Source organism: Odocoileus virginianus, chromosome 16 (genome assembly GCF_023699985.2).
Source record: "Odocoileus virginianus isolate 20LAN1187 ecotype Illinois chromosome 16, Ovbor_1.2, whole genome shotgun sequence".
Taxonomy (NCBI): Eukaryota; Metazoa; Chordata; class Mammalia; order Artiodactyla; family Cervidae; genus Odocoileus; species Odocoileus virginianus.
In genome coordinates, this window is record NC_069689.1 from 53,464,232 (window position 1) to 53,484,620 (window position 20,389).

At 48.7% G+C, this 20,389-nt stretch overlaps 1 protein-coding gene across 8 annotated transcripts in view; it reads right to left on the reverse strand.

Annotated features, from left to right (window-relative positions):
- Nucleotides 1-10,948: 10,948 nt before the first annotated feature.
- Nucleotides 10,949-20,389, reverse strand: part of KLHL25 (kelch like family member 25) — a 49,960-nt gene continuing 40,519 nt past the window's right edge. For all 8 annotated transcript variants that reach the window (XM_020895173.2, XM_020895171.2, XM_070478216.1 and 5 more), the window contains one exon: nt 10,949-12,469. The gene's annotated coding sequence lies outside the window, so the exon portion shown is untranslated. The remainder of the gene's footprint in view (nt 12,470-20,389) is intronic.

Here is a 20,389-nt window from a genome sequence, read left to right on the forward strand (position 1 = left end):
CTCCTCGGCACGCACACAGTTGAAGCACAGGGACCTGAAGGGTCCGTGCCAAGGCCCGAGTGTGTGAGTCTCAGGGTCCTGTCTGTCTGGAGCAGCGGGACAGGGACACACGAAAGCCAAAGAATACAAAAGCTGGTGGAGGGTTATCCCCAAGCCTGTTGTCAGATGCACGTGCATGCTGGAGGATGAAACGCATGTGGTGTGAACTTCTCCACTTAGATCCTTCACAGTCATTTCGTACGAAGTGGCCAGGAGGTCCTGCCCTGGGCAAGCACCTGGCGGCCAGGTGAGCGGGCACAGGAAGACGGGCTGCACAGACCCAGCACCATCCCACCCGCAGGCTCTGCCCCGGCCCCGGGGGAGGGGCTCGTGGCTCGGGCTGGCCCTCGAGGCCTTCCCAGGATCGGGGAAACGGGATCCTGGCTTCGTGGACCTGTCATGGATTCACACGCTGTACTCAGGGCGCCTGACAGGCACAGCTGGCCCGTCTCCCACCCAGGGTGCAGGGCTGGCCTCCTGCGGTCGGGTGGATAAGGCTGGACGTGAGCCCAGGAGCAGCTCTTACAGCCATGGCCTCCTGGAAGCACTGAGGGTCAGGAGAAGGCTCAGCGAGTGGGCGCTGCCCTGGGACCCCTGGATGGGGTGGCCGGAGCTTGGGCACATCACCTGAGGTCTGGCCAGGGCCCCTGGAGCAGGGCCACACGAGCCGGCAGGGAGGAGAGGGGCCCCAGGCCTGCCCACCCGGGCGCTGGAGTGGACCTCAAGGCCGGGCAGGCCCTGCCATTCCTGTACTGGACATCAGGGCGGGAGGGTTGCCGGGGGCCTGGGGCCCGGCTGAGGGCCCTGCAGGACACCCCACAGTGAGCCTGGGCCACGGGCTCCTGTCCCTTGGAACCCTCCAGCTCCTTCTATAACAGAAAAGGAAATATAAATATACTTGAGGTCTCATATATATTTGAGAACAGGGCATCAGAGGATGAGATGGCTGGATGGCATCACCAATGCAACGGACATGAACTTGGGCAAACTTCGGGAGACGGTGAGCGACAGAGAGGCCTGGCAGCTGCAGTCCACGGGGTCACAAAGAGTCAGACACGACCAGGCGACTGAACAACAACAGTGTATATCTGGGCTTCCCAGATGACTCAGCAGTAAAGTACCCACCTGCAGTGCCGGAGCCGCAGGAGACGTGGGTTCTGATTCCTGGCTTGGGAAGATTCCCCTGGAGGGATCTTCAGTATTCTTGATGAATGCAATACCCACTCAGTATTCTTACCTGGAAAATCCCATGAATGGAGGAGCCTGGTGGGCTACAGTCCGTAGGATAACAAAGAGTCGGACACGGCTGAAAGCACTCAGCACACACACACACACACACACACACATATATACACACAGATAAAACACATGAATGTATAACTGAATTACTTTGCTGTACATCTGAAACTAACACAATATTGTAAATCAACACACTTCAATTGTTTGGTTTTTTTTTTAAAGGTCCTTCTTTCCTCACTATAATTTACAGGCTCAGGTGTACCAGGATGCATGTCTGGTTCTTTTGCCCTAAGCATGTTTGCTCCAAGTATTTCCACTGCGTAACTAATTGGCCATAAGGCAACTTTGTCTAAGAAGATAAAATAATGAAAAATAAGAGAGGGACATTAAAAAGGACATAGTAAAACATGAGAAATGAATAACAAAATAAAAAACTTTGTTGCGACACACAGAATATTTGAATATATTTAAAATATGTGTAGATTCATGGCAATACTGCAGAAATAACTGATTTTGTGAGTTGTACCTAAGCACTTATCTTCCAAGTCATAGTATTTTATACATTTCTTGGACTTACTCTTTTGTTTTGCTGATATCACACTTTTTTCATTACATTTCCTCCTTCATTAAGAAAGGTATGAAATGCCTGTTTTCCAAGCAACAAGAGCATATTCATAGGTGAGCTCTATGTTGTGTTGTGAAAACTTCTTTCACGACTGTTTCTGGCATTTTGTCACATGTCCACTGATAGAGGTTCCAAAGTTCTACTGGAAATGTAGCTTCAGCTCTGCGTCTTCAGATCACAGAAGGATTTGCAAACTGCCATGTTACCGTTGCCTAGTATAGCAGGCAGTATAGTATGGCTTCACCTTCTTACTTCACACCTGCAGTAAGTTTCATCACATGTCCATACTGCATGTGTGCTCAGTTGCTCAGTCTTTACGACCCCATGGACTGTTCATGGGATCTCCCAGGCAGGAATACTGGAGTGGGTTGCCATTTCCTCCTCCAGGGGATCTTCCCGACCCAGGGATTGAATCCATGTCTCCTGCATTGGCAGCAGATTCGTTACCAGTGATCCACCTGGGAAGCCCCATCATGGCCGTTACCAGTTCAGTCGCTCAGTCGTGTCCGACTCTTTGCGACCCCATGGACTGCAGCACACCAGGCTTCCCTGTCCATCACTAAGTCTGGGCACTTACTCAAACTCATGTCCATCGAGTCAGTGATGCCATCCAACCACCTCATCCTCTGTCGTATATGTCGTAGCCATATACGTAGTGGTTTTAGCCACAGTTTTAAAAAAAATATTTGACTGCACCGGGTCTTAGTTGTTGCATACAGGATCTTTAGTTGAGACATGTGAACTCTTGGCTGCAATATGTGGGATCTATTTCCCTGACCAGGGATCCAACCCAGGCCCCCTGCATTGGGAGCTGAGTCTTGCCACTGAACCACCAGGGAGGTCAGTCATCCACCCTTCTCAGACCCCTACGTCTATACCTGTCACTGCATACGTCATTGTGAAAATGCTAAATGCCAGTGGTTCCTGAAAATTCCTAAGATTTATGTAATATGTAACTAGGAGACTGCATCAAGGGATAAATGAAACCAGTTATGAAACTGTCAACCAGTTATTTTACTTTCTGCACCAACACTGCCTTTTATGACCTATTAGTCAGGCAGTGAAAATGCTGGGGACAAACATGTCGATGGCAAAGATCCTTATGGAGTAAGGTTCCTCCTGGAACCTCCGGGAGGGTGCCCTGACTGAGGAGCAGGGAGGGGAGGCAGTGGGCGCCCCTCATCACCCTGGGAAACTCGGCAGCTCTAGAGACACTACCCTGCTGTTGGAGGGTGTTTAATTTTGTCAATCATCTCTCATGCTTTGTCGTGTCCTTTCAAACATTCCTTTCTTTGTTGTTCAGTCACTCAAGTCATGTCCGACTCTTTGTGACCCCGTGGACTGCAGCACGCCAGGCCTCGCTGTCCTTCACTATCCCCGAGAGTTCACTCAAACTCATGTCCATCGAGTTGGTGATGCCATTCAACCATCTCATCTTCTACCGTCCCCTTCTCCTCCTGCCCTCAATCTTTCCCAGCATCAGGGTCTTTTCTAATGAGTCAGCTCTTCACATCAGGTGGCCAAAGTATTGGAGCTTCAGCCTCAGTCCTTCCAACGAATATTCAGGACTGATCTCCTTTAGGATGGACTGGTTGGATCTCCTTGCAGTCCAAGGGACTCTCAAGAGTCTTCTCCAACACCACAGTTCAAATGCATCAATTCTTCGGCACTCAGCTTTCTTCACAGTCTAACTCTCACATCCATACCTGACTACTGGAAAAACCATAGCTTTGACCAAACAGACTTTTACATTTTCATTATTTACCCCTTATCCCATCACGGGTGGGAGGGCTCCTGCTCACATCCCAGAGTTGGTGTGGCCCCTGGGAAGCCAAGGAGCCTGGGGTCACGCCTGCAGGGCATGGACTGGGCGCATGTCGCACCCCCTGCGATGGTGGTGGCCATTCCTACTGTACCCAGGGCCCCCTGGTGTTTAGTGCTTTCAGAGCTTGACCTCAATCTCTTCTGTTAACCCCGCCATCGGTAAGCCTCTATCAGAGAGTCAAATGGTTTATTCAAGCCTGCACACAAATGAGACAGCTGGGACAGCGGGCTTAGCCCTGAAGGCCACCTTCTGTCCACCGCAGCCTGGTGTCTCCCACCAGTGTGAGCCTGTGACGAGCAGCTTTAACCTCTTGGCCTTTCTCCTCACCAGCAGGAAGGGGACAAGGATGCCCACCTCCAAGGGAGTCGTTGTGAAGATTAAAGGAGGTGAGGATGTAAAGCACTGGTCAGGGCACCAGAGTTACAGCTGACGGATGCCAGCATATGAGGGGCCAGGCTCTGTCAGGGGCTGATAGCTGGACTCACATGTCCTGCTCAGAGAAGAGGAAGCAGGTCTACATAGGCAGGTTCCACTCCACACCAGGCAGGTAGATGGAGATGGTATTGTCCCTTGATAGCTTCTCTCCCCTTTGTTCAGTGATACAGGTTTACCGACACTTCTCAGCCTTCCTTGGGAGTGTGCAGAAGTTATGTGTCCTTAAAGAGGCTTGCTGGTCATATCATAATCTTCCCCTCCCAGTGCCTGGAATGCAGATGAGAGGGCAGGGCCTAGGTGGCCATATTGGGCCAGGAGGTAGAAGCCTCAATGCAAGCCAGCAGATCCACAAGACAGGAGGAGGTTGGGCCCAACCCTGTGCAGCCACTCTGGTCTTGGCTTCTTTACACTCACAGCACAGCTGCATAAATGAGAAACCCACCTACTTCCTGTCTGGGCTTTTTCTACAGCAGCCTGACCCAAGGCCGATCCCAAGTGTCCAGATCTCAGGCCTGGGAGGAGATAGTGCTTGCCTTGGCTGTTCTCAGCGCTGCAGCAGGAGTGAACAGTGTGATGGGGCCAGAGTGTCCTCCCAGGGGTGGCCCTGGAGGCCACGCAGGCAGCTCTGTTCCTGGCTGTTCTACCAGCACTGTACTTTTGAGATCCACTCACTCATTCATGTGATGATCAATTTTATGAGAAACGTAATGTAACACTCCACTCCAGCATCTGAAGCATTACTTCACAGTGTTAAAGCTTGGCTTTAACACAGGCTTGGCTCTGGGGGCCTGGACACCCTGAGGTTTAGAGCAGAGGTGCCCTCCCCCTGCCACCAGGGGGCGCCGTGCAGTCAGGTCACCCGCACCGCCCAGGGGTGTGTCTTGCCTGTGCCCACAATTTTATTTTTTTATTTGAAGTATAGTTGAGTTATAATATTGTGTTGGTTTCAGGTATACAGAAGAGTGACCCAGCTCTGTGTGTGTGTGTGTGTGTGTGTGTGTGTGTGTGTGTGTGTGTGTGTTTTCCAGGTAACTTTCCATTGTAGATTATTACAAAATATTGAATATATTTCCCCGTGCTATATGGTAAATCTTTGTTGCTTATCTCTTTTATGTATAGTAGCTTGTATCTGTTAATCCCATACTCCTAATTTATCCCTCCCCACCCCTCCCTTTCCCCTCGGATGACAGCAAGTTTGTTTTTTACATCTGTGAGTCTGTTTGTTTTGTATATAGATTAACTTGTATTATCTTTTAGATTCCACAACGAAGTGGTATCCTATTTGTCTTTCTCTTACTTCACTTAGTGTGATAATTTCTAGGTCCATCCATGTTGCTAAAAATGGCGATATTTCATTATCTTTTACAGCCGATTAATATTTGTTTATATATACCACATCTTCTTAAACCAATCATCTGCTGATGCACGCCTCACTGGTTTCCATGTCTTGACTATTGTAAATAGTGCTTCTGTGAACACTAGAGTGCATGTTCTTTTTAAATTAGTTTTCACCTTTTCTGGATATATGCCCAGGGTGAGATTGATGGATGATATGGTTCAGTTCAGTTCAGTTGCTCAGTCATGTCCGACTCTTTGTGACCCCATGAACCGCAGCATGCCAGGCCTCCCTATCCATCACCAACTCCCAGAGTTTACCCAAACCCATGTCTATCGAGTCAGTGATGCCATCCAACCATCTCATCCTGTCGTCCCCTTCTCCTCCTGCCGTCAATCTTTCCCAGCATCAGGGTCTTTTCAAATGAGTCAGCTCTTTGCATCAGGGGGCCAAAGTATTGGAGCTTTAGCTTCAACATCAGGCCCTCCAATGAACACCCAGGACTGATCTTTAGAATGGACTGGTTGGATCTCCTTGCAGTCCACAGGACTCTCAAGAGTCTTCTCCAACACCACAGTTCAAAAGCATCATTTCTTCTGTGCTCAGCTTTCTTTATAGTCCAACTCTCACATCCATACATGACCACTGGAAAAACTTTAGTCTTGACTAGATGGGCCTTTTTTGGCAAAGAAATGTCTCTGCTTTTTAATATGCTGTCTAGGTTGGTCATAACTTTCCTTCCAAGGACCAAGCATCTTTTAATTTCATGGCTGCAATCACCATCCACAGTGATTTTGGAGCCCAGAAAAATAAAGCCAGCCACTGTTTCCCTATCTATTTGCTATGAAGTGATGGGATGATATGGTAGCTCTATTTTTAGTTTTGAACAGACCCCCTATACTGTTCTCTGTAGTGACTGTACCAATTTATAGTCCCACCAACAGTGTAGGAGGGTACCCTTTTCTTCACACCCTCTCCAGCATTTATAGACTTTCTGATCATGGTCATTCTTAACCCATGTGAGGTGATACCTCATTGTGGTTTTGATTTGCATTTCTCTAATGGTGATGTTGAGCTTCTTTTCATGTACCTATTGGCAATCTGTATTGTCTTCTTTGGAGAGATGTCTATTTAGATCTTCTGCCCTTTTTTTTTTTTTTTTGATTGGGTAGTTTGTTCTTATTGAGTTGTATGAGCTGTTTGTATATTTTGGATATTAACCTCTTATCATCTGCATTGTTTGCAAATATTTTCTCCCATTCCATAGGCTGCCTTTTCATTTTGTTGATGGTTTCCTTTGCTGTGCAAAAGCTTTTAATAGGTATCATTTATTTTTTATTTCTTTTGTCTTGGGAGACTGACCTAAGAAAATATTGCTACAATTTATGACAGAATGTTTTGCCATGGTTTCTTGGAGTTTTATGATATCATGTCTTTTATTTTGGTCTTTAAACCATTTTGTTTCTTTTTGTATATGAAGTGTTCTAATTTCATTTGTTAATATATGTAGCTGTCCAGCTTTCCCAATACCACCGCTGTTGCCCATGTGTTTTGGGGAGTCTTAGGATGTCATTATCTTTTATTTTGGTCTTTAAACCATTTTGTTTCTTTTTATATATGAAGTGTTCTAATTTCATTTGTTAATATATGTAGCTGTCCAGCTTTCCCAATACCACCGCTGTTGCCCATGTGTTTTTGGGAGTCTTAGGATGTCATTATCTTTTATTTTGGTCTTTAAACCATTTTGTTTCTTTTTATATATGAAGTGTTCTAATTTCATTTGTTAATATATGTAGCTGTCCAGCTTTCCCAATACCACCGCTGTTGCCCATGTGTTTTTGGGAGTCTTAGGATGTCATTATCTTTTATTTTGGTCTTTAAACCATTTTGTTTCTTTTTGTATATGAAGTGTTCTAATTTCATTTGTTAGCGTATGTAGCTGTCCAGCTTTGCTACCACCACTGCGGAAGGGACTGCCATTTCTGCACTGTATATTCTGGCTTTTGCTGTAGGTTGACCATAGGTGTGTGGGTTTATTTCTGGGCTCTCTATTCTAGGCCTTAGGTTTGTGGGGAGTTTGACTTCTTCCTTTCCAATTTGAATACCTATTATTTCTTGTTTCAGTCACCACAGCTAGGACTCAATACTGTGAACAGAAGTTGTGAGAGTGGGCATCCTTGTCTTGCTCGATTAATTTAGCAAGGTTTTTATGTTTTCATCACTGTCATATTAGCTGTGGGGATGTTATAAATTGCTTTTATGATGTTGAGATATGTTCCCTCAATACCCACTTTGGTGAGAGCGTTTATCATGAATGGATATTAAATTTTATCAAATGCCTTTACTGAGATGATCATGTAGTTTTTGTCTTTTTTTTTTATGGTTTTGTATCACTTTTATTTCTATTGGAACAGAGATGATAAACAATGTTGCTTTTGTTTTCTCCATCAGGCACATGCCTTCAGTTATACATACCATTACATCTACTGGTTTTTGCCCCCTTTTCCCAGATAGCTTTCTCCAGTGTGTTGACTAGTGTTCCCTGTACAAAACAATAGGTCCTTGTTGATTATACAGATACCATTTTCATATAATAATTGCACATGCTAATTTATCCCTGTCCAGTATTTTCCCTCTCCAGTAACCATAGGTTTCTTTTCTAAGCCTCTGAGTGTATTTGTTTGGTCAATTCATGTACTTCTATCCATTTTTAGATTGTACCGCAGCGTGATATGTATGCTGTTTTTCTCTGTATAACCTGCTACCCATAATTGTCTTTTCTTTTGTCAATGGGGTATATCACATTTATTAATTTGTGTATGTTGAACCATCCTTGAAACCTGGAATGAATTCAACTGGACCATGGTGTATAATCCTTCTTATGTACTGCTGAATTCTGTTTGCTTATTTTTTTAGGACCATACCATGCAGCATGTGGAATCTTAGTCCCCCGATCCGGGATTGAACCTTTGTCCCCTGTATTGGGAGCAAGGAGTCTTAACCACTAGTGAAGTCCCTCAGTGTGCTGAGTTTTTTATTTTAAATATTCCCGTATTTTTATTAGTCTTTTTTATTGATTTTTTTTTTCATTGCAGCAATAGTGGAGGATAAAAAGTACTTTCTCCACGCACAAAGGGTGTCCAAATGACAGAAGCTGCTGTAGGAAGCACATCTTTCCGTTGGTGAAAATTTCTGAGTGCTTTGGCTAGCTGACCCCAGCAGGATGCCTGCAGTGAAACTCGAAGTGAACTCCAGTGTCGGCACAGACCAGGAGGCATGCTGGAGAGGGACCCACCCTGTCCACCCTCACCCGGCAGTTGTACCTGGCCCAGCAACCTTCAGTAAAAGGTAACCAAGTCCCTGTCTCCCTGGTGCCCAGCCCCAGTCCCAGGCCAAGAAATGCACACCAGAAAGATCTAGAGCAGGCCACGTACTGGGGATCCCACAGAGTCCCTGCGGCCGTGATCCCGATACATCCTTCTCATTAGACTGCCGGTTGTCAAGGTTTGCTAATATTTTGTCGAGGAATTTTGCATCAATATTCATCAAAGATAGTCACCTGTAAATTTTTTTTTTTTTTAGTGGCTTTGTCTAGTTTGGCTATCAGGGTGACAGTGGCGTCATAGAGTGACTTTGGGGCTGTTCCCTCCTCCTCCGTCTTTTGAGAGGGTTTGAGAAGGATCAGGATAAATCCTCTGTTTACCCAGTGAAGCTGTCCAGTCCTGGACTTCCGTTTGCAGGGAGTTTTTACAATTACAGATTCTGTTTCACTTCTAGTGATTGGTTTGGTAAAACGATGCTTCTCCTTGACTCAATTTCAGCAGCCTGTAGGTCTCTATAAATGCACCTATTTCCTCTGTGGTGTCCAATTTGTTGCCACCTAACTGTCCACTGGATTCCCTCATAGCTTAGTCAGTAAAGAATCCACCTGCAATGCAGGAGACCCGGGTTTGATTCCTGGGTTGGGAAGATCTCCTGGAGAAGGAAATGGCAACCCACTCCAGTGTTCTTGCTTGGGAAATCTCCAGGACAGAGGAACCTGGCAAACTACAGTCCATGGGGTCACAAGAGTCAGATATGACTTAGCAACTGTACCACCAATGGTTCCTAGTATTCCAGCATGATGATGTTTTTGTTTCTCTGGTACTAGAAGTTATTTCTCTTCTTCCGTCCCTATTTTGATTATCTGGCTTCTCTCTCTCTTTTTCCTGATGAGCCTGACTAGAGGTTTGTCAATTTTATTTTTTAAAAAGTATCTTAGTTTCACTTTTTTTTCCATTGTCCTTTTTTAATCTCTATTTTCTCTCTGAACTTTTTATTTCCTTCCTTCTGCTGACTTTAGTTTTATTTATTCTAATTCTTTTAGGTTGCTTGAGATTCTTCTAGTTTCTTCAGAAAGGCCTGTATCGCTATGAAATTCTGTTAGAACTGTTACATTGCGTCCCATAGATCTTCTAAGATTGTGTTCTCATTGTCTTTTGTCTCAAGGTATTTCCTCTGATTTGATCATTGAGCAGTGCTTCTTCAGTAGCATGTTGCTTAGTCTCCATGTATTTGGTTTTTTCCCCATTTTTCTTTCTGTGATTAATCTTGAGCTTCATATCTGTTGTGTTCAGAAAAGATGCCTGAAGTAATTTCTATCAATAATCTTTCTTAATGACTTTAGCACTTCTATTACCTGCTCTTTGAACTTGGGGTCTCGTAGACTGGTGAGGTCTGCTTCATTATTTGTTCTTTCACAGGATTTCTTGTTCTTTTAATTGGGATTAGTTCCTCTGCTTTTTCATTTTACTTTCATCTCTGTAAGTTTAGACGGAAAAGTTACTCACTGTGGTCCTGAAGGGGTATTTTCATGTGGGAGCATCCTTGCATAGACTGAGTCCAGTATTTTGGGTGTGAAGGCCACTGTTGGAATGGACGCCAGCCTCATCTTTCCCCACGGTGTGCTGGCCACTGTCCCCTTCATCAGGGGTGTGGCTGGTGTCCAGAGCCTGCGGTGGGACGTTGTACAGGGCTTCCTCTTTACTCTGTGGTTGTCACAGCCCTGCCTGTCCCACCTGGAGTTTACAGCACCTAATAGCTACGAAAATGAGTGAAAGGAGCGCAGGCAAACATGGGCATTAGTGTTGTAACTGATGCTAGACACTCGAGTAGTGATGCCCCCCTTAACGCAGCTGATGTTACTTTCACACAAATTAGTGTTAACTGGGGGCTCACAGCGCACAAACGTGGCAATCGGTGGAATTAGACCTTTAAGTTGACACTCATGCACGGGCTTTTCAGACAATGAGGCCTGTGCTGCTGAAACGATCTGAGGACAGGAGGCCCTGACCTCTGGGTGCCGGTGGGTCTCCCCCAGCCCGGCAGGCCGTGAGCCCTGACTGCTGCGGCGGAAATCAGCCCACTCACACCCTGCATCCCCCAAGACTGGCCTCAGCACCCCAGAAAGGCAAGATTTCTCAACTCTTTTATTAAGTTAGAAATGGGTAAAAACAACACAACTTGTGGAGAAAGCACCACTGTGAGGTCCTTTGTGCTGCCAGACCCGTGCCTAGCACAGCAATCCAACAGGCCAGGCGGTGCGGGCGCTGGACCGGGGCTGCCGCTTCCCCGGCGTCTCGGGCCGGGCCATCTCCGGGGACCAGGCCCCTGGCTTCTGGGTGTCTGAGAGGAAGCACCGAGAGCAAGGTGGAGCCTCGGACACAGGTGGGGGCCGTGGGGTCCCAGGAACCTGGAGATGCGCCTTCTGCTTTTTCCCCAGGGGAAGCGGATGGGCTATGGCTGGTGCACATCTCTGGGCCAATCCTGCCCTAAAGATGCCCTTGGGGCCCCGGGGACACCCACAGGCCTGGAGCCAGCACAGAGGTCCTGTAGGGGGCAGGGCCAACTGGGAAGCAACTGGCCCCACAAGTAGTACAGCCTACCTGGGAGCCCCAGGCCACGCGGTGCACCGGGGCAGGCAAGGGACAAGGCCAGACCCTCAAACGCTAGGTGAGGGGGCACCCATAGGAGCTGACCTTTCCAGAAGCCCGAGGCTGCGGCTGGACCTGTGAGGTGCCCAATACTTGGAAGGTGGGAGAATGAACAAATGCTTGGCAGTTCTCTTGCAACCACTGTCACGTTGTGAGCTTAGGGGACACGTGAGGCAGACCCCATCACCAGTTGGAAGGTTGAGAGGCCAGTGGCACAGGGCTTTGTCATCCTCTCCAAGCTGAGTCCAGCCCTTGGTGGGGTCTGTCGTAGGCATCCTGGAGTCCCCCAGTGGGCCCCAGCTCACATCTGCTCCTGGTCTGGGCAGGTAGGGGCCAATTCTGAGGTCATCCCTGCCTCTTGGGCTGGGTGCTGAGGGGAGGTGATGGGCAGCCCCCCAGGGTCCCTGCACACCTGTGCCTGCACCCGAGAGATGGTGGGGTCGCTGGGGGTGAGGCCCGCCTCTCGGGAGCCTGTTTAACACTGGTGGCCTGGTGGCTGTCACTGAACGGTTCTCTCCCGTAAGACTTTCTCCACAGCACAATCCTGCTCAGCCCCCACACACCCAGTTCCCAGGGGCTGGGGGCGTCCTGTGTGGGGAGACTTTACACCACCACCAGGGAAGCCCGGAGCCCAAGACTGTGCTGTCCCACACCCGCCCAGCCCCCGCCCCAGTCCAGGGTGCCCTCAAGGCTCTGCAGACGTGTCTTTCTCCTCCAGGCCGAGGGACTCCTGCTGTCCGTCCACAGCCCCCTGGAAGGTCTTCTCCCCCCGCAAACCACCACAAAGCAGGCAAGGCCTCAGCCAGACCCACAGGACGCGGGAGACGGCTCTTCTTCCCTGAAGCTCGGAGCAGCCCCCAAGGCCGCCGCTCCCAGGGCTGGTGGGCCGGCTTCTGGCCACTCAGAGCAGTGGGCCGGGCGGAGCGACCCACAGACAAGGTCAGGCCACGTGCAAGAGCGAGGGCCGCGGCCGTGGGGCGGGGAGAAACACACAGCGTCTGCAGAGGAACGAGAGAGAAAAGGTGAGTCGCGCCCACTGCCTTCTGTCCTCACCTGGAGTCGGACCTGATCACAAGGCCACGAGGAGGGGCTGGGGTGCAGACCCTGGGCGGAAGGCCTGGAGTGAGAACGGAGCTCGCCCGTCACCTCCCTGAGCTGGGCTCTGCTCACCTCCATCCAGCTTCTCCAGACATACACGCTGCACACCCTCAACCCAGCAGGCACCGTGCCAGGCCCAGAGAAAGGGGACGGCAGACACAGCTACCATCTCAGTGGATCGGCTCCAGTGGGAGAAACTTGCAGGCCTGTACGAACAAATGTATACAGCCAACACACACAGAAGTGCTGTATGTGGGAAAAAAAGTGAGATTAGAGAGCCATTTTGCACCAGGAACTGTGGTCTAAAATCCTGGGTGAGAGCCTTCTGCGCCAGCAAGCTATGAGCAAGTGATACTGAGCTGCACTCAAAGGGAAAAAAGAGCCAATAAAACATGGAAGGAAGCAAGTGCATAAAACAGTAGCGGAGACAAAATGCCAGAGCAGAAAGATGTGCGCTCACCTCTTCTTAGGAAAACACCGAAATTACAATTAACTGCTGAAAAGCATCGACAAAAAAAAAAGCTGGAACCTACCAGAAAAGACACGCTACTTCCACAGACAAAGAAGAAGCCACAATACGATGGCAGGAGGGGTGCAATCACGATAAAATCCAATCCCGTACCTGCGAGGAGGGACACTCACAAGCTGGAAATTATTACAGAAATTGTCCCATGGGAGTGAAAGTTCTGAGGTCCTGTCGGGCTCCCCAGTCTGGACCGGAAGGAGGCACCTCAAGAGGACCTGGTTTTGAAGGCCGGCAGGGCTGGACTGCAGGAATTCCACAGGACTGGGAGAAACACACTCCACTCTGGGAGAGCGCACAGATGATCTTAGGCGCACGAAGACCCAGTGAAAGTGAAGGCACTCAGTCGTGTCTGACTCTGCAACCCCACGGGCTGTAGCCTACCAGGCTCCTCCATCCATGGGATTTTCCAGGCAAGAGTACTGGAGTGGGGCACCACTGCCTTCTCCAGGGGATCTTCCCGACCCAGGGATCGAACCCAGGTCTCCTGCGTTGTAGGAAGACACTACCATCTGAGCCACCAGGGAAGAAATAACAAAACCAGTGACCTCATAAGAGCCTAGGCCAGACCTACCTACCTGCTGGTACTGGAGGGTCTCCTGTGGAAGTGGGGGGCGGCTGTGGCAGACGGCAGGGACAAAGACACTGAAGGTGGTCATTCTGGGGAGTACTCACTGACGTGAGCCTTCCTGGAGGGCGTCATTTTCTCACCAGGACCTGACCCCACCCAACAAGCTCGGGGCTCCAACAGGGTGGGAACCCAAACCCACCCCTCAGCAGGCGGGCTGCTTAGACACATCTTGAGAACACAGCCGTCTCTTTGTAACCCTGTGGACTGTAGCCCAGCAGGCTCCTCTGTCCACGGGATTTCCCAGGCAAGAATACTGGAGTGGGTTCCCATGTCCTTGTCCAGGGATCTGCCTGCCAGGGGTTCAGGGACTGAACCCACACCACCTGAATTGACAGGAGGACTCTTTACCCCTGAGCCACCTGGGAAGCTTCACACTATATTTAAACTGATGAAAAAATCTACAACAAAGAATACTCTATCCAGCAAGGTTCTCATTCAGATTTGATGGAAAAATCAACAGGTTCACTGACAAACAAAAGCTAAGAGAATTCAGCACCACCAGATCAGCTTTGCAGCTAATGATAAAAGAACTTCTCGAGGTGGGAAAAAAAGGCTACAACTAGAAACAAGAAAATTACAAGTGGGAAAACTCACTGATAAAGGTAAACATACAGTTAAGGTAGGAAATGACCTATACACAAATAAGACATCAACTGTGAGGAGAGACGGAGACCCCACTCCATGGGGTCGCGAAGAGTCAGACATGACTGAGCGACTTCACTTTCACTTTTCACTTTTATGCACTGGAGAAGGAAATGGCAATCCACTCCAATGTTCGTGCCTGGAGAATCCCAGGGATGGGGTCGCACAGAATCGGACACGACTGAAGTGACTTAGCAGCAGCAGTGAGGAGAGAAGAATACAAAGGCAGGATATTGGAAATGCATTTGAAATTTAAAAATCAGCAACTTAAAACAAACTTGTTTATATATAGGCTGCTAAAACAAAACTTAAGGTAACTGCAAACCAAAAATTAATAGATAAACACAAAAAAGAAAAAGGAATCCAAACACAACACTAAAGTTAGTCATCAAATCACAAGAGAACAAAGTGGGATGAAAAAAGATCTACAAAAACAAATCAACAAGATGGCAAAAGGAGAGGATACATGCTGTCCACAAGAGACCCATTCAGATCTAGGGCACCCACAGTCTGAAAGGGGGGGATGAGGAAAGGTGCTCCATGCAAATGGAGATCAAAAGAAAGCTGGAGCTTTCTTTCATATCAGACAAAACAGACTTTATTAAGTCTGTTACAAGAAACAATTTTTCCTTATTGCAAAATTCGGACTTAAATTGAAAAAAGTAGGGAAAACCAATAGGCCATTCAGATATGACCTAAATCAAATCCCTTAAGATTATACAGTGGAAATGACCAATGGATTCAAGGGATCTGATATGACAGAGTGCCTGAAGAACTATGGACAGAGGTTCATAACACTGTACAGGAGGTGGTGATCAAGACCATCCCCGTGGAAAAGAAATGCAAGAAGGCCAAACAGCTGTCTGGGGAGGCCTTACACATAGCTGAGAAAAGAAGAGAAGCGGAAGGCAAAGGAGAAAAGGAAAGATATTCCCATTTGAATGCAGAGTTCCAGAGAACAGCAACAAGAGTTAAGAAAGCCCTCCTCAGTGATCAATGCAAAGAAAGAGGAAAACAACAGAATGGGAAAGACTGGAGACCTCTTCAAGAAAATTAAAGCTACCAAGGGAACATTTCATGCAAAGACAGTCACAATAAAGGACAGAAATGATATGGACCCAACAGAAGTAGAAGATATTAAGAGGTGGCAAGAATACACAGAAAAACTATACAAAAAAGATCTTTACAACTCAGATAACCATGATGGTGTGATCACTCACCTAGAGTCAGACATCCTGGAGTGTGAAGTCAAGTGGGCCTTAGGAAGCATCACTATGAACAAAGCTAGTAGAGGTGATGTGCTATTTCAAATCCTAAAAGATGATGCTGTGAAAGTGCTGCACTCAATATGCCAACAAATTTGGACAACTCAGCAGTGGTCACTGGACTGGAAAAGGTCAGTTTTCATTCCAATCCCAAAGAAAAGCAATGCCTAAGAATGTTCAAACTACTACACAATTGCACTCATCTCACATGCTAGCAAGGTAATGCTCTCAATTCTCCAAGCCAGGCTTCAATAGTACATGAACTGAGAACTTGCAGGTGTTCAAACTGGATTTAGGAAAGGCAAAGGAACCAGAGATCAAATTGCCAATGTCCGTTGGATCATAGAAAAAGCAAGAGAGTTCCAGAAAAAATCTGCTTCATTGACTATGCTAAAGCCTTTGACTGTGTGGATCACAACAAACTCTGGAAAATTCTTAAAGAGATGGGAATAGCAAACCACCTTACCTGCCTCTTGAGAAATCTGTATGCAGGTCAAGAAGTGATAGTTAGAACCGGACATGGAACAATGTACTAGTTCCAAATTGGGAAAGGAGTACATCAAGGTTGTACACTGTCACCATGCTTATTTAACTTATACGCAGAGTACGTCATGCGAAATGCCAGGTTGGGTGAAGCACAAGCTGGAATCAAGATTGCTGGGAGAAATATCAATAACCTCAGATATGCAGATGACACCACCCTTACAGCAGAAAGCAAAGAGGAACTGAAGAGCCTCTTGATGAAAGTGAAAGAGGAGAGTGAAAAAGCTGTCTTAAAACTCAACATTCAAAAAACAACGATCATGACATCTGGTCCCATCACTTCATGGCAAATAGATGTGGAAACAATTGGAAACAGTGAGAGACTTTATTTTCTTGGGCTTCAAAATCATTGCAGATTGTGACTGCAGCCATGAAATTAAAAGACGCTTGCTCCTTAGAAGAAAAGCTATGACAAACCTAGACAGCATATTAAAAAGCAAAGACATTACTTTGCCAACAAAGTTTCATATAGTCAAAGCTATGGTTTTTCCAGTAATTATGTAAGGATGTAAGAGACCATAAAGAAAGCTGAGCGCTGAAGAATTGATGCTTTTGAACTGTGGTGTTGGAGAAGACACTTAAGAGTCCCTTGGACTGCAAGGAGATCCAACCAGTCCATCCTAAAGGAGATCAATCCTGAATATTCATTGGAAGGACTGATGTTAAAGCTCCAATACTTTGGCCACCTGATACGAAGAGCTGACTCACTGATCCTGATGCTGGGAAAGACTGAAGGCAGGAGGAGAAGGGGACGACGGAGGATGAGATGGTTGGATGGCATCACCAACTCAGTGGACATGAGTTTGAGCCAGGCTCCAGGAGTTGGTGATGGACAGGGAAGCCTGGCATGCTGCAGTCCATGGGGTCGCAAAGAGTCAGACATGACTGAGCAACTGAACTAAAAAAAAAAGAAATAGTGCCATTTGCAGCATCATGCATGCACCTAAAGATTCATGCCAAGTGAAGTTAGAGAAAGGGAAGTATCATAGGATATCACTTTGGATAGGAAAAAATGATACAAATGAACCTATTTACAGAATGGAAACAGACTCCCAGGCTTAAGAGAATGAATTTATGGTTACCAGAGGGGAAGAGCTGGGGGTTGGCACAGACTGGGAGTTTGAATCTATATTTTAAAATGATAACGAGGGGCTCCCTGGTGGCTCTGGGGTAAAGAATCTGCCTGCCAATACAGGAGACTCAGGTTCGATCCCCAGTCTGGGAAGACCCCACACGCCACAGAGCAACTAAGCCCAGGAGCCTCAGCTCCTGAGCCTGCACGCCCTGGGGCCTGTGCTCCCCAACAAGAGAAGCACTGCAGTGAGAAGCCCCCACACCATAACAGAGAACAGCCCCAACTCCCCAAAACTAGACAAAAGCCCACGCAGCAACAAAGACCCAGCACAGACAGAGTGCATGGCAGAAACCAGCGCAATGCTGGAAAGCAATTATCCTCTGACACAAAGATTTTTTTTTAAGTAATAAAAAAAAGTTAAAAGATAACCAACAAGGATTTATTGAATAGCACAGGGAACTCTGCTCAATATTCTAAAATAACCTAAATGGGCAAAGAATTTGAAAAAGAATACATATAAGTAGACATATAACTGAATCACTTTGTTGTACACCTGAAACTAACGTAAGATTGTTCATCAGCTCTACTCCAATATAAAAAAAAATTCTTTAAATACTAAAATGAAAAAATTAGAGATTAAAACAAGGACTTTTACTTGGCAGAGGGTGTGGGAAGGACACCCTTAGACCTGCAGGACAGACAGGAATTAGCTCGAGAGGCAAAGAGCAGTCCAGGCAGAAGAAGTAGCATGTGCGAAGACCCTGGGGTGGGAGTCCTGCACTTCTGAGAATTTTAATGTAGGCCAGTGAGGTGGAAACGGTAAGGGAGGGCGGGTGGACGTGGTCAGAGAAGGGGGCGGGAGGTGCACAGACGCGGTCACGGTTAGTCACGTCGTCAGGAGGAACGGCACAGCTGCGGGCAGCAGTCAACACGTTCATTCCTGCGCTCGACAAATACTCACCGCACAGCCTGTCAACCCCGACCCCACAGGACGGATGCAGCGGTGAACGAGGTCAGAAGCTTGCAGAGCCCACCCTGCAGAGCCGGGCTCGCAGTGTGGCATCCGCTCTGAGCTTCACAGGAAAACGAGGAGAGACCTGCCTCCCAGAGAAGGATGGAGCCATCTAGCGCATGTGAGAGGTGTAGTGTAAACCGTCCTGGAAGCAACGAAGAAAACCCAACTGGCCAGTACGGTCAGTTTCTAAAGCCCAAGCCACAGCGACAGCTCGGCGTAATCGGGCCCGACTCCAAGCAGGGATGTGGCCGTGTCTGTGTGTCCGTCCAGCAGGTGGGGTCCCTGGCCGGAGCTCAGCTCCTGGGAGGCTCACCTGGCGGAGAAAGGACACAGCAGGCCCAGGAAGGAGCTGGAGGGGGTGCGGAGCGGGGAACACTCGGGACAGCGACGCAGGGCTGTCCCCCTCCGTGCGGTTCTGTTTTAACAACAGGTTCTCTGAGGACTTCCCTGGTGGTCCAGTTGCTAAGACTCCATGCGTCCAATGCAGGGGGCCTGGGTTCAATCCCTGGTCAGGGGACTAGATCCCGCATGCCGCAACTAAGAGCTGGCATGCTGCAACGAAGATGAAAGATCCCACATGCCGAACCTGAGGGCTTCCGGTGGCTCAGATGGTAAACATGAAACTAAGACCCGCGCAGCCAAATACATAAATAGATACTAAAAACAAAAGCAGGCTCTCTGGAGTACTGGGAACAGGGCTGGGGTACTCGCCAAGGGTCTTCCCCACCCCAGCGGTCCACACCCATCCACGCACCATTTCCATGCCAGATGCCACTCTTACTTTGGCTGGCTGAGCGCCATGGGCTCAGAGGTGGCCCTAAACCAAGGAGGCAGGTTTGTGCCAGGGGACACGGATGATGCCCCCCGCCTCACGACACCCAGCTGCCGAAGGGGGTGTCATGGGGACTCCAAAAGGAAAGAGACGGAGGCGCCCCCTCCCCGTAAACCCGCACACTCAGCCATCCGAGAGGCAGAGACGACACCACCTCCGGCAGAGCTTCAGTCACCAGCAACCGCATCCTCAGTCTTACAGCTCTGGGTGTCTTTCACCTGGGCAGCTGTCAGCTACAAGGGCAGGGAGCTGACATCAAGTCGTAAGTCTGTACGTGCTTAAGTAACAGTATCACGAACACAATTCCAGCCAGCGCAGGGGCCTGTGGACCCTTGTCCTTCATTGGGACGCAGCCCTCGCTCGCGCGGCTCTGGGAGGCGGACTCCGGCTCTGCCGAAGCTGCTGGAGCGTGGGGTCAGCAAGCTCCCGGAAGGGGGCGCTGGGCAGGGCGACTGCTGTAAGCCCCCATCTCTCCAAGGGCTTCGCTAGCCAGAGCTCCTCACGGGCCCCGAACACCCAGAGGTGCTCTAAGGTGGTGAACCCAAAACTCGGGGGCCTGGGCCCCCCAGCCCTGCCCGGCACACAGGGCGGACATGGACTTCCCCTCGGGGCAGGGTGCCACTGCTGCCCCAGACCAAGCTCTGACCCGGCGGGGCGGGGGGGAGCCCCTCTAGGCTGTCCTGAGATGCTGAGGAGGAGGAGGGGGCACCCCGAAGGCAGAGGAGCTGGGGAGCAGCACTGCCCAGGCCTGCACCCCCTCCCAGGTCACCCAGGCCACCCTGGTCTGGGCCCCCGGAGTTTTGGCAGCTGCCTCTCTGGGACCTAGTTTCCTTATCTGTGAAATGGGACTGTATTAAAAAAAAAAAAAAAAGTTGCCTGCCACATCAGGAAAGAAAAATGCTGCAGCCCTCAGCCATCACCGCCCCCCCGGACGGTGCACCCACAGGAGACTAGGAAGAGAAGCACATCAGAGGGGTGCGTGCAGAGAGCCCGAACCCCTGCATCTTCCCACGCAGAAAAGAATTTTTGTGATGTCTGTGCTGTGCTCTGCTTAGTCACGTCCGACTCTTTGTGACCCCGTGGACTGTAGCCCGCCAGGCTCCTCTGTCCATGGGATTCTCCGGGCAATAATACTGGAGTGGGTTGCCATGCCCCTCCTCCAGGGGATCTTCCCAACCCAGGGATTGAACCCAGGTCTCCCGCATTGCAGGCAGATTCTTTACTATCTGAGCCAGCAGGGAAGCCCAAGAATACTGGAGTGCGTAGCCTGTCCCTTCTCCAGGGGATCTTCCAG